Below are 21,227 nucleotides of genomic sequence, written 5' to 3'. Positions count from 1 at the left end.
ATGCCCCCTCCCTCTTGAACTTCCCTCCCATCTCCCACCCCTTAGGTTGCTTATTTATCAGTTTTAAACATTATCCATTGACTTCCCTCATACTTGTTCTCCCGATATTTTTTATTTACTTCACAAATTTTGGTTAATTCTTCCTCAGTCTTCACATTACTAGAGTCACGTGAAATGTGAAACTCTTTCCACAATTTCAGAAGTTCTGTAAAGCCTCCCAATAGCATTTGCTAAACAGCTGAGTGGATCAGAAAATGTATCCACCTCACTGCGTTCTACAGCTCTTCAACCTCCTGCTCCTCTCTTGCCTGGCTGATGGCTAGACTTCACTTTGCAGGATCCCTGGTTTTCTGTACGCTGCCCGCTTTTTTAATTTGCTCCCTTGTTTTACTGGAATATGTCCTCCCATACCTTTCTCCATACTCACTATAATTTTAGTCACTATTTTATTACAGTTATATAAGCACATGATTTAAAGTGCCTAACAGTTCTATGGATTTTACTCAGTGCCTTAACTCCACCCCTCCACTTCCCTCTAATTCTCCCTCCCAAGAAGTAAACGTCTTAACTTCTTTTAGATAATTTTCAGTAACAATTTTAGATTGCTTCTTTGCAGTTTCTCAGTTGCTGGCACTATTTATTGGCTTCCCGATATGGAAAATAAGGACCTATGTCCTCACGACCTATGTACCTTTCCCAGGTCCCTGTTTTCCCCTAATGTGCTCAGCTGATCAGTTGTGTCTGACTCTCTGCGACCTCATGGACTGCAGCCTGCCAGGCTCCTCTGTCTATGGGATTTTACAGGTGAGATACAGGAATGGGTTGCCATTCTCTTCTCCAGGGGATCTTCCCGAGACCCAGGGATCAAACCCATGTCTCCTGTGTTGGCAGGTGGATTCGTTACCATCTAAGCCATCAGGGAAGCCCATCTTTCCAGTATAATTACACTGAAAATTTTAAAGATCAATATTATTATGATTACATAGCACTACTTTCAGGTGAACCATGTGGTAAAGTATGATGACTTTTCTGAATATCTTACTGTTTTCTCCAAAACTGATTATAATCCTTTGCCCCCTTTACTTAGTATTTTATATATTTCTCGGTAGTTCAAGCCCCAAATTTTAACCATATCCTTATCAGATATTCTATTAATTCCACCTTGGGAAAGAAATCACTTCCTGAGTCTGCTGACACATTTTGAGAGCAGAACTTCGATTTCCCACAGACAGCTTCTGGAAACTTCCTTTGCCTCTTTCATGCCGGATCTCCTATTTCCTGCTTTACTTGTAGTTTTCTCTCCTGGTTTACTCTTTTATTTCAGTGAACCACCTCCCTCCAGCTGGTTCCTGAAAAACTTGTATGTCTGACAATGTCATTATTCTACCCTTACACTTGATTCAGAGTTTGGCTGGATAGAAAGTTCTAGCTTTTATTTTCCTCCAGACTATTGAAGGCAGTGCTCCACAGCCTTCTAACTGCCAGCACTGCTGTTGATATGTAAAGACCCATCCCTGATCTTTGCATGTGATCAACTTTTTTTTTTTTTTAAACCCCTGGAAGACTATAGGGTCTTCTCTTTTCCACCAATGAATTCTTAAATAAAACTCTGGAGGACAGAAAGCAGACACGTAAGTAACAAAAAAAACTAAAACACAAAACTTTGCAGACCTGACAGGATCATAAGCTGTCACTGGGGAAGGCTGAGAGCCAAACAATTCATACGAAAGACTGCAACAGATTCAGGAACGTTTAGACCTTCTCAAAACAGACCAGTCCTCCTATTTTAACTATACGTCTCCTTCAACTTGGTGCCCAAAACTGTATTCCTATCTTCTTTCCTGTTGTCCTCATGCTTGTGGATTTATGCCTTCACAAAAACTGCCTTACGTGAAAGAAGCCAGCCACAGAAGGACAAATACCAGTGATTCCAGTTACACGAGGGACTTGGAGGAGTCAAACTCACAGGAGATAGAAAGGAGCTGATGGGTGCCAGGGGCTGGAGGGAGAGAGGGATGGGGAATCTGAATATAATGGATACAGAGCTTCAGTTTGAAAAGATGAGAAAGTTCTAGAAAAGGATGGTAGTGATGCTTGTATAACAATGAAAATGTATTTACTACTAAACTGTACACTTTAAAATGGTTAAAATGGGAAATTTGATGTTACACATGTTTTACCACAATAGAGTAAAAATACAATAATACTGCCCTTTGAAAGGTTTTGTTTGGTTGGGAGCAAAGGGAGATGCATGAGTTCAATCCCCTCTCATTATGCAGAAGTCTTTTGCAGATAAGTTTTTTTTTTTTTAACAATTCCATTCTTTAGAGCAGATCAGTAGTTTCAAACCTTAGGATAATAAGAATTATTGTAAGGGCTACAGACAATCTGTTTCTTCTACAGATTGTACTTCATGGGTGATTCCAGGGGTGACCTTTATTTACCAGACAATGCTTCTCCCTTTAGAGCCTGACCCTCTCATGTTAAGATATTACCTTCGGCCATATTAACAAAAGTGTAAAACTAAGAGCCAGAGAAGTGATGTTCTGGAGTAGGACACAGGTTCCTTTCTTGATTCCATATATTAATGTTAAGGTTGGTGGCAAAGGGCTTTAGCTACCAAATGAAATACAGATGGAAGAAGGGGGCCATGATGGAGAAGGCTGGGTGGGTTGGAGGTAGGGCGAGCATGAAAACGTTCCTTCAGATCTCTAACATCCGAACTGTACAGACTCGGTGAAACTCCCAACATTGATGAAGCACAAGAAGAGAAGGCAGTGTGAGGTTCCAGTTCATACAGGGGAGGATTTTCTGTCACCTGGGTTCTGTCCAAATAAAGCCTGGATGACCACTGGAAAATCAGGCTCTAGTTGCTGGCAGAAAGACCGCATGGGAAGGGGATGCTGGGACTGGACTAGCTGACCTTCAAGAGCCCTTTCAGTCCTGGGACTGTCTGTGAAAAGGTTCACGTCCACAGACCATAAGCCCAAACTGTAAACAAATGTTGTGCCCCACCAAGCCAGGTAGTAAATGTGGTGTACTCTATTTTAAGAACATAATCCACTAAGAAAAACAGGTTCCTAAGAAAAGGAATATATGATTATAGGCAACATACAAGCCACAATTCTAGTCCACCTCTGCCTTTCCAAAATTTCTCTTTTTAACAATGTGAACCTCCAAATGCAAATGACAGTAATTCTCGATGAAATGCTCTCATGCAAGTAATCAATGTTTCCTCTAAGAAAAATATCACTGGTTTCATTCCTTTCCATCAAGAGGAAAACCTTCAACCTAAGCTAGCATGGTTGATTTTCCAAAACAGATATCTTGTAGAAGGCTTTGGAAAAGTAAGTAAATAGAGTGTTGCAAGAATCACCTTTTCTTGTTTATTAAAAGGTACACAGTCTTTCTGCAACACTCCCAAAGCACTTTCTGGAAGTTACCAGGCTGAAGCAGTATTTCTTTCTACTTACTGCATTCACTTTATTTTTCAGTTATTTTTAAAATTTTAGTCCCTTTTAAAAACTGAAGTATAATTGAGTTACAGTGTTGTATAAGAATTCCCTGGCAGTTCAGTGGTTAGGTCTCTGCACTTTTACTGCACAGACCTGTTAGTTTCAGGGGTACAGCACAGTGATTCAAGTATATAAATAAATAGAAAAGCTTTCAGATTCTTTTCCCTTATAAGTTATAAAGTATTGAGTATAATTCCATGTGCTATACAGTAGGTTGCATTCACTTCTTTTTTTAACCTACCTTCCATTTCATCTTTGGAAAGACACAAAATAACACAACCACAGACTCTTAAATTTTCTGTTTACTGGTTTCCTGAGCTCAAAATACTTTCAACATTCAGCCTGTGCGATTCTCTCTAAGTTACCCGTGAGCACAGCTTTTGCAGACAGAGGGATCAGAACAATAACTGGGAAGACCACGCTCTAAACACACGCTCCCCACGTCCAGTCATAACCACTATGTGTGCTAGGCAGACAGGCTATGCTGTGCTCCCATCTCTTAGCCTAGCTGACATCACGTCTCTGTGATTTTGATTATCTGAAACTGTCAATCGTCTTGGCAACTATAGAATCTTTTCTTAATGGTATAAAACGTAAAAATGAAAACTGATGGATTATATGACTTCCCCATCCCCCAATTGTTTTTTGTTTTTTTTTTTTTCTTTTCTAAAAACAGAAGCCACTGAAGACCTGGCCTCACTGGTCTCCCTTCTGGGACGCAGCAGGGTAAGACTAGTGATGAATTCCGTGTTTCTATCCCCAGGGCTGCTTAGCACAGTGCCCTGCATATGGTAGCTGTCAGAATGTTAGGTTCGTGAAACTGAAGGATGACGAGAGGGAGATGAAAGGCACTTTTTGCGACAGGGAACCTCAGCCTCCCAATCCAAGCTGCCATCTGTCTCTCCCTGCGGGCAGCAAGTACAGAGACGTGCACAGTGCGGGGCTGTGCATCCCCCCAAAATGGAGCCAGAGTCGAGCTGTCCATTCAACGACCGGATCACACTGATTCTGTCCAAGGCTTTTCCATACGATTCCTCATGGGAAAACCAAAAGAAACTGACGATTAACCTAATATCTCAGTTTGAAGATTAAAATAATACTGCTACATAGAGGAATTTCCTGGCAGTCCAGTGGTTAGGACTTTAAGCTTCCACTGCAGGGGGCACAGGTTTAAGCCCCGGTCAGGGAACTAAGATCCCACAAGTTGCGTGGCCAAAAATAAAATTTTTAAAAGCTACATGTTTTCATTCCCTGCTGTACAACAGAAAGGTATTATTCACTGCCTTTTAGATGAAATGCTGATTGCAGCCAGGAGATTCTGTGAGACTTCCATCAAATTCTACAAACGGGAAATAATAAATCTTGGCAGGCAGATACAGAATAATCATTGAAGGCAACAAAGCACTGATTTTAAAAGCAAACCTCTTTATTCAACCATGGTTGGACTGCCCAGGGAAACATTTCAAATTAAGTACGCAAATTTCCTAAAACTAGCTGTCATATAGGGTTGCTTTCATGGATCAAATATAAATAAATGCACTGGCCTTAGGGTCAAGAGGCCGCCACTACTATTTTCCACACCACAAGAAATATTCTTGGAGCAAACCCCATGTGCATCCACAAGCTGGTTCTTATCTCCGTTACAGAGTAGTTGTTTACTTTTGAAAGAACAAATTTGTCTTCAGCTCTTACTTTTCAAATTATTTGAGTCAACAATAGTGTAAGGGTGCAAATGAGACAGTCTTCTAATTAAAAGTCTAAATCCCCAAGGAAGGTTTTTTATTAAAAACCACCGTCACTGCAAGAGAATGGAAATCAAACAGCCAACTGATACCTAATACTATGAATATCTAAAAAAATTTTGCATAAATTTGCAGAGAAGAATTCTTTTCCCAATCTGCTTTTTATGTCATTTCAGAATGACATGCTACAAAAACAAAATTAAAAATTCTAAATGCTAACTATACCATGATCTTTTTAAAAATATAGGCAATATATAACTTTAGAAAAATTCTCCATAGGAAAATATGGACTGATAGAAGAAATTCTCATTGTATTTGCCAAGCAGTGGTGACCCTAGTAGTAAAGATCTCACCTGCCGATGGAGGAGACACAAGAGACTCAGGTTCCATCCCTGGCCCCTGGAGGAGGGCATGGCAACCCACTCTAGTATACTTCCTTGGAGAATCCCATGAACAGAGGAGTCTGGTGGGCTGTGGTCCATGGGGTCTCAAAGAGTCAGACAAAACTGAAGCAATTTAGCACATATGCACGCATGTACTCACTAAGTGCCAGGCCTAAGCCACTGGCGCCTTTCTTAAGATATCCGAGGATTCAAACAAGATTCTTATGTGGCCAACATAATGAAATCCCCTTCCTCCACCACCATCCCCAGAAGTATACTGACTGTCTAAATCAGGGGTTGATTAAGAAAAAACAGCCCATGCAGGAACTAAATCTGGCTGCCATGGGTTCTTGTAAATGCCATTTTGTTGGAACAAAGCCACGCCCTTTTATTTACATATTGTCTGTGGCAGTTTTCAAGTTCTAAAAGCAGATCAGAGGTCTGTAATTGCAACATGGACCACATGGCCAGCAAAGCCTAAAATATTTACTGCCTGCTCTTTACAGAAACGTTTGCTGGTGCAAACGTTTGCTGGTGCCTGGTCTATATCAAGACGTATCCTGGGGTTGATTTGCCCAAATACATTTGGACTTCCGGGTATAGTTATAAAACAGGCAGCGGATCTCAGGAACAAGAGCCCTGACCTGCAAGTCAGAGAACAGAGGTGTCCTCTCAGCCTCGCACACACAGCCTTGGCAGCTCACAGCTCAGTTTCTGAGCCTGGGGTTTCCCATCTATCTAAGGCAAGAACTAATACCTGCCTTACCCACCTCACAAGATGCGAAAGTGATTCTGCCACTGCATAGCACAGCCTCAAGGTGAATGTGAGGTCACAATGAATATAAAAGTGAACTCTGAATTTGGGCTTAGAACAAGCCCCGCTAGGAGCGTTCTACGTGCTATTTCATCTAGTCCTCACAACTACCCTATTAGATGGGTACCACTATGATCCCCCTTTTACAGACAAAGGAATCAAGGCTCAGAGAGGTTGAGGGAGTGCCCATTGTCACACAGTACATGGTAAGCTAAGATTCAAACCCAAGACTCCGACTCCAGAGTTTATGTTGCTAATTACCAAGAGCACTGTTTCTCAAAACTCTGACTGAGGGCTCGCCACCAAATCTACCCACTTCATAGAACAAAGGTCTACTAGCATCATTTCTGAGACAAGTGCCATCATACCGCCTGTACGACTGCCTTGAAAGTGCAAGTGAACGTCGCTCAGTCGTGTCCGACTCGCTGCGAACCCATGCACTGTACAGTCCATGGAATTCTCCAGGCCAGAATACTGCAGAGGGTAGCCTTTCCCTTCTCCAGGGGATCTTCCCAACCCAGGGATCAGTCCCAGATCTCCCACACTGCAGGCGGATGCATCACCTTACTCACCTGCTACATGTTAAGAACTGCCCATACAATAAACATTCACGCTTTATCTATACAGGCAGTGAAAGGGAGACCCAACAAAGATACAGGTATCTTACCTCAATGGAAGCCAGGAGCAGTTTCAAATGAACAAGCAACCCAGAACAACTGGCTTGCCTACACACTCAGAAGCAGCTTCAGTGACCCTGCCTTCTTTATACTTCTAAACATGTGCGCATCATTTAGGACCTTGCATTTTCACGTAACACAGTCCACCTAACAGAAATGTAACAGAAAACTTAAATAACATTAACAACACAAAATATATTCCATAGGTACTCATGTGCTTTTTATTGCCCTTTCCACTCTTCTGAAAAGCAATTTGGAAACACGTTGTCATACCCAAGCCAATGTACCCAGCATTTTCTTTTCTTTTTTTTTAAAAAAAAAGAAACCAAGCAGTTTTGTTTTTTTTTACTGGAGGGTAATTTACCCAGCATTTTCATTTCCAGGATTTCATTAGACAAAAATAATCAGGGATGCTTACAAAAGCTTTTAAGTAAGTATCAGGCTGTTCACTGCAATATTATTTATAAAGGCAAATATCTGGAAGCCACCAAACCACCCAACATAAACCATTATCTAAATAAATTTCAGCAGAATGCTTTGTAGCTACTGTGAGCACGTGTAGGGGACACTGTCTGTACTCTTCACAAATGTCAATATCAAGAGAAGGGCTGAAAAACTTTTCTTGATGAAAAGAGGCTAAGGCAACACGACATCTAAACGACCCTGAATTGGATCCTGGTTTTGAGGTTAAAAAAATATTGCTATATAAAGGGCATTTTGGAGAAAAATTGACAATATATAAAAATGGAGCTTATATATTAGTACTGTATCAGTATCAAATTTCCTGAATTTTCAAACTTTATTTTGATTATATAAAAAAGGATAAAAGAGCATGAGGTCTGCAACTTTTAAATGGTTCAGAAAAAGACTATTAAAACTAATATCTAAATATGTATAAAAAAAATAGTCACTCGGTCATGTCTAACTCTTTGCGACGGCATGGACTATAGCCACCAGGCTCATCTGTCCATGGAATTCTCTAGGCAAGAATACTGGAGTGGATTGCCATTTCCTTCTCCAAGGGATCTTCCCGACCCAGGGATCGAACCTGGATCTCCTCCATAGAGGGGCAGATTCTTTACCATCTGAGCCACAAACTCCCAAATATGTATAAAATACATTATATATGTAAATTCACACATACATGAATATGAAGAGAAAGTAACTATGAGAAATGTTAACACCTGGTGAGAGCAACATGAAAATTCTTTATACTAGTCTTGCAACTCTTTCCTAAACTGAAAATTATTTTAAAACGAAAAGCTTAAAAAATGTCTGACAAACCTCTGAGGTTTGACAGAAAACAACAAAATTCTGTAAAGCAATTATCCTTCAATTAAAAAATAAATTTGTAAAATGTCTGAAATTTTGTTAATGAGAAATTGCTTATGCTAAAATGAATAAAAACACTAGGATGTAAAACTAATGTTTTTTGGTATTTAATATTTTTGAATTTGTAGTAAAAGACAAATGTAGTTCAAAAGACATCTCAGGAATGGGTACAGTTTAAATATATATATATTAGAAATAAATAAGCCTAAATATTACCAGTGGCCTGTGGTTTCTGAGTGATGATATCCTATTTGAACTTTATTTTCTTCTTATTGTTTTATACTTCTTGTGTATCTACAGTTTTTATAGTAGTATTTTGATAATCAGGAGAACAAGTATTATAGGTAAATTATAAGCTTATATGAATCACATACACATCTAGTCTTCAAACACTTCTACGTACAGGCTTAATACTTCATGTCAGAGGAATTTGAAGATAAGACCTCTAAGCCCTAAACAGATTAAATACTGTTTACAGCAGCAATTTCACACTAGTAAATTTCACAACATATTTGAAATTACTTTCCACACAAATCTCAGAAAAGCGGGGGCAGACTACAGGATCGGTGCATGAGAACACTGGTACTCCCAGCCTCAGCTAGAACCTTCTCAAGCTTGTGAAACTGACAGCAGAAATCACTGTCCCCATGTGAAGGAGCGTATCTTTCTAGTTCATCTCCCACAATGTCTGTCACCTTAAGACACTATTACAGTGCATGTGTATGTAACTCTTTTCTAAACCATTGGAGCCAACTGTAAACCTAAGGCTCATTATTCCTAATACTTCAGTGTACATTTCCTAAAAATAAAGACTTTTTCTTTTTTAACCTTCCTACCCACAGCACAGCTTCCAAATCATGGAATTAACACTTGACAGAATCCCACCATCTAAACTTTAACAAGTGCAGTACTTGAATGCAATCTTAAAAATGACAGAATGATTTCTGTTCATTTCCAAGGCAAACCATTCAATATTACAGTAATCCAAGCCTATGCCCCAACCAGTAACCGCTGAAGAAGCCGAAGTTGAATGGTTCTACGAAGACCTACAAGACCTTTTAGAACCAACACCCAAAAAAGATGTCCTTTTCATTATAGGGGACTGGAATGAAAAAGTAGGAAGTCAAGAAACACCTGGAGTAACAGGCAAATTTGGTCTTGGAGTACAGAATGAAGCAGGGCAAAGGCTAATAGAGTTTTGCCAAGAGAACACACTGGTCATAGCAAACACCCTCTTCCAACAACACAAGAGAAGACTCTACACATGGACATCACCAGATGGTCAACACCAAAATCAGATTGATCATATTCTTTGCAGCCAAACATAGAGAAGCTCTACACAGTTAGCAAAAACAAGACCAGGAGCTGACTGTGGCTCAGATCATGAACTCCTTATTGCCAAATTCAGACTTAAATTGAACAAAGTAGGGAAAACCACTAGACCATTCAGATATGACCTAAATCAAATCCCTTATGATTATACAGTGGAAGTGAGAAATAGATTTAAGGGACTAGATCTGATAGATAAGAGTGCCTGATGAACTCTGGACGGAGGTTCATGACATTGTACAGGAGACAGGGACCAAGACCATCCCCATGGAAAAGAAATGTAAAAAAGCAAAATGGCTGTCTGAGGAGGCTTTACAAATAGCTGTGAAAAGAAGAGAAGCGAAAAGCAAAGGAGAAAAGGAAAGATATAAGCATCTGAATGCAGAGTTCCAAAGAATAGCAAAAAGAGATGAGAAAGCCTTCCTCAGTGATCAATGCAAAGAAATAGAGGAAAACAACAGAATAGGAAAAACAAGAGATCTCTTCAAGAAAATTAGAGATTCCAAGGGAACATTTCATGCAAAGATGGGCTCGATAAAGGACAGAAATGGTGTGGACCTAACAGAAGCAGAAGATATTAAGAAGAGGTGGCAAGAATACACAAAAGAACTATACAGAAAAGATCTTCACGACCAAGATAATCACGATGGCGTGATCACTCACTTAGAGCCAGACATGTTGGAATGCGAAGTCAAGTGGGCCTTAGAGAGCATCACTACGAACAAAGCTAGTGGAGGTGATGGAATTCCAGTTGAGCTATTTCAAATCCTGAAAGATGATGCTGTGAAAGTGCTGCACTCAATATGCCAGCAAATTTGGAAAACTCAGCAGTGGCCACAGGACTGTAAAGGTCAGTCTTCATTCCAATCCCAAAGAAAGGCAATGCCAAAGAATGCTCAAACTACCACACAATTGCACTCATCTCACACGCTAGTAAAGTCATGCTCAAAATTCTCCAAGCCAGGATTCAGCAATATGTGAACCGTGAACTTCCCGATGTTCAAGCAGGTTTTAGAAAAGGCAGAGGCACCAGAGATCAAATTGCTAACATCCGATGGATCATGGAGAAAGCAAGAGAGTTCCAGAAAAACATCTATTTCTGCTTCTTTGACTATGCCAAAGCCTTTGACTGTGTGGATCACAATAAACTGTGGAAAACTCTGAAAGAGATGGGAATACCAGAACACCTGACCTGCCTCTTGAGAAACCTGTACGCAAGTCAGGAAGCTACAGTTAGAACTGGACATGGAACAACAGACTAGTTCCAAATAGGAAAAGGAGTCCGTCAAGGCTGTATATTGTCACCCTGCTTATTTAACTTATATGCAGAGTACATCATGAAGAACGCTGGGCTGGAAGAAGCACAAGCTGGAATCAACATTGCTGGGAGAAATATCAATAACCTCAGATATGCAGATGACACCACCCTAATGGCAGCAAGTGAAGAGGAACTCAAAAGCCTCTTGATGAAAGTGAAAGAGGAGAGTGAAAAGGTTCGCTTGAAACTCAACATTCAGAAAACAAAGATCATGGCATCTGGTCCCATCACTTCATGGGAAATAGACGGGGAAACAGTGTCAGACTTTACTTTTTTGGGCTCCAAAATCACTGTGGATGCTGACTGCAGCCATGAAATTAAAAGACGTTTACTCCTTGGAAGGAAAGTTATGACCAACCTAGATAGCATATTAAAAAGCAGAGACATTACTTTGCCAACAAAGGTCCGTCTAGTCAAGGCTATGGTTTTTCCAGTGGTCATGTATGCAGAGTTGGACTGTGAAGAAAGCTGATCGCCGAAGAATTGATGCTTTTGAACTGTGGTGCTGGAGAAGCCTCTTGAGAGTCCCTTGGACTGCAAGGAGATCCAACCAATCCATTCTAAAGGAGGTCGACCCTGGTTGTTCATTGGAAGGACTGATGCTAAAGCTGAAACTCCAATACTCTGGCCACCTCATGCGAAGAGTTGACTCACTGGAAAAGACTCTGATGCTGGGAGGGATTGGGGGCGGGAGGAGAAGGGGACGACAGAGAATGAGATGGCTGGATGGCATCACCGACTCTATGGACATGAGTTTGAGTGAACTCCGGGAGTTGGTGATGGACAGGGAGGCCTGGCGTGCTGTGATTCACGGGGTTGCAAAGAGTCGGTCACGACTGAGCGACTGAACTGAACTGAAACTTTAACAGTTATCTCAATGATATTGTTATCGACAAAATGGTTCAATCTAGGGTCCCATGTGGCATTAATTCCCATGCTTCTTTAGTCTCCTTCAATTTGGAGCACACTCTTGGTTTTTCATAATCTTGATGCTTAAAAAAAATTATAAGCCAGTTATCTTGCTGAATGCTCTTCAGTTTGGCACTATCTGACATTTTCTCATGGTTAGATCCAAATACTGGCTTTTGTAGAATAGCACAGAAGTGATGCTGTGTTTTTCTCTTGCTCGTTTCATTGGATGGTGATCAATGTCAGCTTGTCTAATTACTGATGGTGTTAAATTTTAATTTGTGACTATGTTGATGTCTGCCAGATTCCTCCACTTTGTATTTACTCTGTTCTCTCTGTAATTAATATGTATTTTGTGGAGATACATAAAGCCATATAAACGTCCTGATGGAACAATAGGACAGGTAAAAGTTTATGCTAAGTAGCAATCAATTTACCCCTCAGAAAAAAGTTAATACATCTGTATAATATATTTGCTAGTTATATTTAAAAAATATAGTACCCCCCTCAACTGTTTTCAGAACCTACACAGAGAAAAGACTTTAAGGGAAATTTTTTATATAGAAGTGATGATGTCTGGTTGTGAACCTGAGTCCCTGGAAAAACTGTGAAAACTTAATATTATTTGCCCTTTAGTTCTATCCTTGGAGCTGGCATCTAAAATACATTCTTTTTGAAAAAAATAATTTTATTGAAATACAGTTGATTTACAATGCTGTGTTAATTTCTGCTGCTGTTGTACAGCAAAGTGACTCAGTTAGACACATTCTTTTTCATATTCTTTTCCATTATAGTTTATCAGAGAATATTGAATATAATTCCCTGGGCTATACATTAGGACCTTGTTTATCCTTCCTATATATAATAGTTTGCATCTGCTAATCCCAGACAGAGGATGAGATGGTTGGATGGAATCACTGACTCAACGGACATGAGTTTGGGTAGACTCCAGGAGTTGGTGATGGACAGGAAGGTCTGGAATGCTGAGGTTCATAGGGTCTCAAAGAGTCGGACACAACTGAGCGACTGAACTGAACTGAATCCCAAACTCCCAATCATTCCCTCTTCCATTTCCATCCCCAGGGGCAAGCACAAATCTGTTCTATTTTTGTTTCATAGATAGGTTCAATTTGTGTTGTATTTTAGATTCCACGTATAAGCGATATCACTTAGTGTTTGTTTTTCTCCTCTGACTTACTTCATTTAGTATGATAATCTCTAGGTCCATCCACACAGCATGCAAATGGCATTACCTCATTCTTTTTAATGTGTTAGTAGCTCAGTTGAGTCCAGCTTTTTGTGACCCCATGGACTCTATAGTCTGCCAGGCTCCTCCATCCATGGAATTCTCCACACAGAAATATTGGAATGGTTAGCCATTCCCTTCTCCAGAAGATCTTCGCAACCCAGGGATCAACCCTGGGTCTCCTGCATTGCAGATAAGATTCTTTACCGTCTGAGCCACCAGGGAAGCCCTCTTCTTAATGACTGAGAAATATTCCACTCGTTAGAACCAGACATGGAACAACGAACTGGTTCCACGTTGGGAAAGGAGCATATCAAGGCTGTATATTGTCACCTTGGTTATTTAACTTCTATGCAGAGTGCATCATGCAAAATGTCAGACTGGATGAAGCACAAGCTGGAATCAAGATTTCCGGGAGAAATATCAATAACCTCAGATATGCAGATGACACCACCCTTATGGCTGAAAGTGAAGAGGAACTAGGGTCTCTTGATGAAAGTGAAAGAGGAGAGTGAAAAGCTGGCTTAAAACTCAACATTCAAAAAATGAAGACACTGCTCACTCCGGCAACACATATACTAAATTGGAATACAGAGAAGATTAGTATGGCCCCTGCACAAAGATGACATGTAAATTCGTGAAGCATTCCACATTTTTAGGTTTGACAGAAAACAACAACATTCAGTAAAGCCATTATCTTTCAATTAAAAAAAAAAAAATGAAGATCATGGCATCCGGCCCCATCACTTCATGACAAATAGATGGGGAAACAATGGAAACAGTGACACACTTTATTTTCTTGGGCTCCAAAATGACTGCAGATGGTGACTGCAGCCATGAATTAATAGACGCTTGCTCCTTGGAAGAAAAGCTATGGCCAACCTACACAGCATATTAAAAAGCAGAGACGTTACTTTACTGACAAAGGTCCATATAATCAAAGCAATGGTTTTTCCAGTTGTCATATATGGATGTGAGAGTTGGACCAGAGAGAAAGCTGAGCACTGAAGAATTTATGCTTTTGAACTGTGGTGTTGGAGAAGACTCTTGAGAGTCCCTTGGACTGCAAGGAGATCCAACCAGTCCATCCTAAAGGAAATCAGTCCTGAGTATTCATTGGAAGGACTGAGGCTGAAGCTCCAATACTTTGGCCACCTTATGCAAAGAACTGAGTCACTGGAAAAGACCCTGATGCTGGGGAAGATTGAAGGTGGGAGGAAAAGGGTATGACAGAGGATGAGATGGTTGGATGACATCACTAACTCGATGGACTGGACATGAGTCTGAGCAAGCTCTGAGAGCTGGTGATGGACAGGGAGGCCGGGCATGCTGCAGTCCATGGGGTCGCAAAGAGTTACACACAACTGAGCGGTTGATCACGACTGAGTGATTGAACTCAACTGAACTGGATATTCCATTATATATATGTACCACATCTTTATTAAAATACATTGTAGACTCATGCGAACTTCCTTGTTTGTTCTTTCAACAAGTCTTTTAACTGAGATAAAGCAAGCTAGGCTAACCGTGACCCAAGTCTGTGGATCACAAATAGGTCTTTGTAGAACACACTATAAATGTGTCAGCCATGGCAATGCTTAGGCCAGGTCACGAGACTTGTTTCAAATGTTTCAGTTGAGAGGGGCTTCAGGAACTCCCATGGGAGATCAACCCTTACTCTTTTTACTTAAGCATTTTCCCCCCAAAGCTTTGTGTTTATCTGAAAACATAAGACCAGCAAGGACGCATTCTTGCTCAGAACAGGGAATCTGCCATTAAGATGGACTCGCAGATAGAGATACAAGTTTCAGGGTTTTACACAAAGGCTCATTCTGTGCTTGAAAATTTATGATGAGGTTATTCTGAGAGCAATGCAGAATCAACTGTAATTTTCCTTTCTTGTACCTAGCAAGCACAGTGGTAGAAATCTTTCCTAAGGCAATACTTAACAGTTTGCATTGGTTGCTGTGTGAATTCTTGGACCTAAGGATAGACAGGGATGTATTTCTACTCTTCCTGATTGTTGCAGATTTCCATTTTCTAATGAAATCTTCTCTTTAGAGTCTCACATTGAAGTCGACATGCTAAGTTAAGCAAGGAATGAAAGAGGAAAGCCAGTTGGGTGAGCCCAAGAAAGAGGGTCATTTGTGGTATCGACCAAGGTGGAGTTGGGGCCAAACTCTAGAGGGGAAATGAAGTGAGTAGCCCACGAGGTGAGAGCAAGATTTAAGGAAGAGTCATTGAATCAAAGTGGTCTAAGCGCTGGCTGCTCTCTGAGGTGGGCTATCTGCACAGGCATCAACATGGATAGATTATGCCTCCTGGTGGTCCATATACCTCTGAAGCATTTACGCTATATAAACACTGCTTCCCCAACAAGACATGGCTCCTGCACATAAGGAGGACTGTTTCCTAATTCTGTCAACCAATGTCCTCCCCATCCTCATCCCCCTCCCTTCTTTCAAACCCTTGGTGCCATTCTCAGACCACGGAGGTCCCAGGACAGGTCATGTCTCTCAGGCCCACCTTCCGTTGTTTTGTCCTTTTTCACAAATGACACTACAGGCAAATTCTGTCACCAGCATGACTCTAGAACAGTCCAAACTTAGCAGAAGACAGTTTTGGGAGACCGCTGATCCATCAGAGACTATCCCATTCTGCTTGGTGACCTGCTGGGCACGATGTGGAGCTGGTCCAGAGTGAGTTCACTCCGAAGCATCCCAGCATGGCTGCAGGGTGTATGGAGAGGCTCCTTTTGCCCTCGTGGTCTAAGCTCAGCTCTCCTCTGTCCTTCACACACAGGCAGAAAGTGCAGGGCTGCAATGAGCCCTGCTTCAGTGCTAAAAGCCTGGTCCTGGACATCCCAGCCTGGTCCTGGACATCCCAGCCTGTTTCTCTTATGTGCCACCCTGGCTGATGGGCATGGGTTACTATTTATGAGAAGCAAGAATTCACTAGGTAAATTCCCAGAGCATAAGCTAAGGGCACATCTTGAAAGGCTGCCACGGAATCCTTCCCTCACTCACAGCGAAGAAAAGACAAAAGGAGGAAGGGTGGGAAGGGAGCCAAGGAGGGGTCACGTGAAAGGTCAGGGAAGAACAGCTGTGTCTCTTTCTTGTCGCCCCCCTCCACCACTGCCCTCAGAAGTTCTCACCGTCCTTGGATCACGGGCAAGCACCCCCAAATCCATTCTCTAGTGGCCACCTGGGAAATGTAACTAAATGATAAAACTTTTTAAAAAGTTTGAATGTTACTACCTTAGATCTGGTTTCTTAACAGGGCATAGATGCATGCACATAAGGATGACTGTTTCCTATTCTCTCTCAACAAACTTTGCTCTCAATCAACCTGATCCTTTCATATGTCAGTATTACTGACAGTCACTGCTGCACTGGAGGTGGCGGAATTTATTCTTCCAATTTTCCCATTTCTTCTATTTCCTGTTTTTACCTAGATTATAAGATTACTAAGTTGCCTAATAATAAAACTATGTAGACAAGTAAAATATGACATACGTCTGCAGTTTTAATGAAACAAGATAAATCTTGAAAATGTGTACAGAGTGACATGTATCACCACCGGGCATCCGAAGTTGTTGACGGAGTTAAATTTTATACAAATGTCAGCTTCCTTTTTCTTAATCATTCAAAGACAACAAACAAAAAGGCATAGCCTGTCACTTTAGAGAGTAGAAAACTGGGTTGAAGTCTATGGAAAATGATAAAGATTAAGATTTTCTCTTCTATTTGCCCCCCAACCCCCCCACCCCCCCACCCATGTCAATGGTTTGTTTTATAATGAAACATGGTTAAAAGTTATTTTATCAACCGGCTTAAGCAATACACTTCCCTGAATGTAGTGTTATACTGGTTCAGAGAAAATGTATGATAATAAAAAACTGCAATACAATGAAATAATAATATGAACTAACAATAACTCACCCCTCAGTGTTTCCCTACCACTCACTCTCTGCACTATCTATGTATATTGACAAGAAAAAAATCATAAGCAAGCATTTTTTCTTACTTACATTGATCTTACAGATCTTGTATATTATTAAATGAATCATACGGAGTCCAAGGCAAAACAGTTAATATCACAGTGATATCCAGAACACAGGTATCCCAAAAGTCATCCACAGGTTCTTAGAACTCCATAATACTACTGTAGTCTAAGTGAATTTTATAGAGTTTTAGACAAAATGTACCCAATAAGAAACAATAACCGTACTAAAAACCCTGAAAGTATACTCATTTTCCACGCATCAGTGAGGCAGGGCAGTTGTTGTGCAGAAAAGTTTCTAACCTAAAAATAATTGATCATCAACAAAACAAAATCAGAAGGAGGAATTTTGTTTTGTTGACCCCACGAGCAACAGAAGAAAGTCAACTGGGCCATGAACTGCCAAAGACATCAAAAGATGAACAGCGTCCTGTGGGGGTGGTGCTCAAGTAAGAAGGCCTTCCAAAGTCAGTGAACAATTGTAAAATTTAAGAAAATGCAGAGCCATTTTCATCTTTATAGTTTCCTTGAGAAAAGAAAATATTTGGGACCACTCCATAATATCCATTAAAATTCTATTTTATCCTGTATTACAAGTTGAACAGTTACTATTTACTGAGTATCTATTAGACTCTTTATATTTTCTTGTTGTATTTCAGTCTCTAAGTCATGTCCAACTCTTTTGTGACCCCATGGATTATAGCCTGCCAGGCTCCTCCATCCATGGGATTTCCCAAGCAAGAATACTGCAGTGGGTTGCCATTTCCTTCTCCAGGGGATCTTCCCGATCCAGGGATTGAACCTGAGTCTCCTGCACTGGCAGGCAGGTTATTCACCACTGAGCCATGAGCGAAGCCCCCCTTATATTTTAGGTTAAACTATATGAAATTTCTAATACCTGACCATCTTAATCTATAAAAATGGTAATTTCCAATGGATTCTACTAATTCACTGCATCTAATATCTAATTCAAACCTTGCAAGATGGGACTTATAATTCCCATTTGCAGATGAAGAGATAGATATAAGGAAGAAGGGTCATGTGCCCCAAGGTCATGAAAGTACTAAGAAGCACCAAGTTCCCACCCAGGTCTCAGAGACGCCAAAGCCAAAGGGCAGGAGCCTTTCTGTCGACAGTACAGCCAGAGTCATCCAGGCTAGTCCAGGCAGTTAAACATGCATTTAGTAGAATACAGAGCTTAAATAATCACACTTAGCCTGCTAAGTTTTTGAAGTATACTTTGTACCACATGTCAGTTTATGTATCACCTTGACTAAATTACTTAACACCACAAGTCTTCTGATCTGTAAAAATCAGAGGATTGAACTAATAAAGGAACATAAAGGAAAGAAAGGGTATGGACGTAACAGAAGCAGAAGATACCAAGAAGACGTGGCAGCAACACACAGAAGAACTGTACAAAAAAGATGCTCACGACCCAGAGAACCACGATGGTGATCACTCACCTACAGCCAGACACCCTGGAATGTGAAGTCAAGTGGGCCTTAGGAAGCATCACAATGAACAAAGCTAGTGGAGGTGATGGAATTCCAGTTGAGCTATTTCAAATTCTAAAAGATGATGCTGTGAAAGTGCTGCACTCAGTATGTCAGCAAATTTGGAAAACTCAGCAGTGGCCACAGGACTGGAAAAGGTCAGTTTTCATTCTAATCCAAAAGAAAGGCAATGCCAAAGAATGCTCAAACCTACCACACAACGACACTCATCTCACAGGCTAGAAAACTTAATGCTCAAAATTCTCCAAACCAGGCTTCAACAGAACGTGAACCGTGAATTTCCAGATGTTCAAGCTGAATTTAGAAAAGGCAGACGAACCAGAGGTCAAATTGCCAACATCCATTAGATTACTGAAAAATCAAGAGAATTCCAGAAAACATCTATTTCTGCTTTATTGAATACACCAAAGCCTTCGACTGTGGAAAACTGTTAAAGAGCTGGGAATACCAGACCACTTTACCTGTCTCCTGAGAAATTTGTATGCAGGTCACGAAGCAACAGTTAGAACTGGACATAGAACAACAGACTCGTTCCAAATTTGGAAAGGAGTATGTCAAGGCTGTATATTGTCACTCTGCTTATTTAACTTATATGCAGAGTACATCATGCAAAATGCCAGGCCGGATGAAGCAAAAGCTGGAATCAAGATTGCCAGGAGAAATATCAATAACCTCAGATATGCAGATGACACCACCTATGTGGCAGAAAGCAAAGAGGAACTAAAGAGCTTCTTGAGGAAAGTGAAAGAGAGTGAAAAAGTTGGCTTAAAACTCAACATTCATAAAACGAAGATCATGGCATCCGGTCCCGTCACGTCACGGCAAAAAGATGGGGAAACAATGGAAACAGTGACAGACTTTATCTTTTGGGGGTCCAAAATCACTGTGGATGCTGATTGCAGCCATGAAATTAAAAGACACTTGCTACTTCAAAGAAAAGCTATGACCAGCCTACATAGCATACTAAAAAGCAGAGACGTTACTTTGCTGACAAAGGTCCATCTAGTCAAAGCTATGGTTTTTCCAGTGGTCATGTATGGACGTGAGAGTTGGACTGCAAAGAAAGCTGAACACTGAAGAATTGATGCTTTTGAACTGTGGTGTTGGAGAAGACTCTTGAGAGTCCCTTGGACTGCAAGGAGATCCAACCAGTCCATCCTAAAGAAAATCAGTCCTGAATATTCATTGGAAGGACTGATGCTGAAGCTGAAACTCCAACACTTTGGCCACCTGATGTGAAGAACTGACTCATTTGAAAAGACCCTGATGTTGGGAAAGATTGAGGGCAGGAGGAGAAGGGGACGACAGAGGATGAAACGGTTGGATGGCATCACTGACTCGATGGCCATAAGTCTGAGTAAGCTCTGGGAGTTCACGATGGACAGGGAAGCCTGGCATGCTGCAGTCCATGGGGTTGCAAAGAGTTGGACATGACTAACCTACTGAACTGAACTAAAGGATTGATTAGGTCCTTTTTCATTTCCTTAAAGTTGAATGATAAACACAAATACAACACATTTTTAGTTTTTAAAACAATTATCATAACTCTTTGGAAGCTATCCAGCCAATAGAGAAAAGTTAAAAGTAGAAAGAGAACCTCGTTCTAAATTTTCCATTCTCCTCTAGCTCTGGTGCTCTGTATCCATCTGAAATATCATTAGATCTAAGTGTGGGATGCTAAGCCATTCCCTTAGCATCTCTGAGACTCAGTTTCTTACTGGGCAAAATGGGACAGGGTGATGTCAGCCTCCTCTCAGGGGAAGAGGAGTGTATTAACGCAGATGTATTAATGCAGGTCAAAGTGTTTCCACAACGGGTCGTCTGCAAGGTTTTAGTAAGACTTCACTGGAAGTCGTGTCACATGCTCCCCTCCGTGGAATTTGCCAGGATACCCATCAGGTGGGAATGCCTGCCAACCCTCTTCCTCCCCAGGGTCTCCCCATTCATGAGTCAGGACAAGAAAGTTTGGCTTCCCTGAGCTAATCAGATAACATTAGAAAAATGGAAAAAGCCACCAGATATGACTCAACCACAAGAAAGATTCTCATAAAACCATTTCTGAATCATGCTCACATCATTTCTGATCCATCAGACCAGGTGGAAACCAGTGAATGTGAGGGGACCACTGGGAGTCACTTCATTACGGCTCTAGGTCTGCCTCACTTGTCTTCCCAGAGAAACAGGTTCTGTGAGGCCGATGGGCTGTTTGGAAGCTGTCATTTCCTCAGTGCCTCCCAGTCATCCTCCAGCTTTAGAGTTAAGTCAGAAAGAAGATGCACACATCATTTAACTTGGAGCCGATAGAGAACCACTCACATGATTACCTCATAATGATAATCTAAGAACCTACTCGATTAAAAGAGCTGAAGCTTCTGTGCCATCGAGATGGAAGGGTTGAAACTACCCACATTAATAAGCCACAAGAAAGGCAGTGGATTTAACA

The 21,227-nt window shown here is 41.0% G+C and overlaps 1 protein-coding gene and 1 non-coding gene across 7 annotated transcripts in view; one reads left to right on the top strand and one right to left on the bottom strand.

Moving 5' to 3' along the window:
- PALM2AKAP2 (PALM2 and AKAP2 fusion) overlaps nt 1-21,227 on the bottom strand; it is a 382,216-nt gene that overhangs the window by 80,531 nt on the left and 280,458 nt on the right. The gene's annotated exons all lie outside the window — the stretch shown is intronic.
- On the top strand, nt 13,820-13,922 carry LOC129557696 (U6 spliceosomal RNA). The gene has a single exon (XR_008686287.2). It is a non-coding gene; the product is annotated as a U6 spliceosomal RNA (small nuclear RNA).

Source organism: Moschus berezovskii, chromosome 7, assembly GCF_049115385.1.
Source record: "Moschus berezovskii isolate FMDL1 chromosome 7, NW_MosBer_1.0, whole genome shotgun sequence".
NCBI lineage: Eukaryota > Metazoa > Chordata > Mammalia > Artiodactyla > Moschidae > Moschus > Moschus berezovskii.
This window is presented reverse-complemented; position numbering and strand designations above follow the sequence as displayed.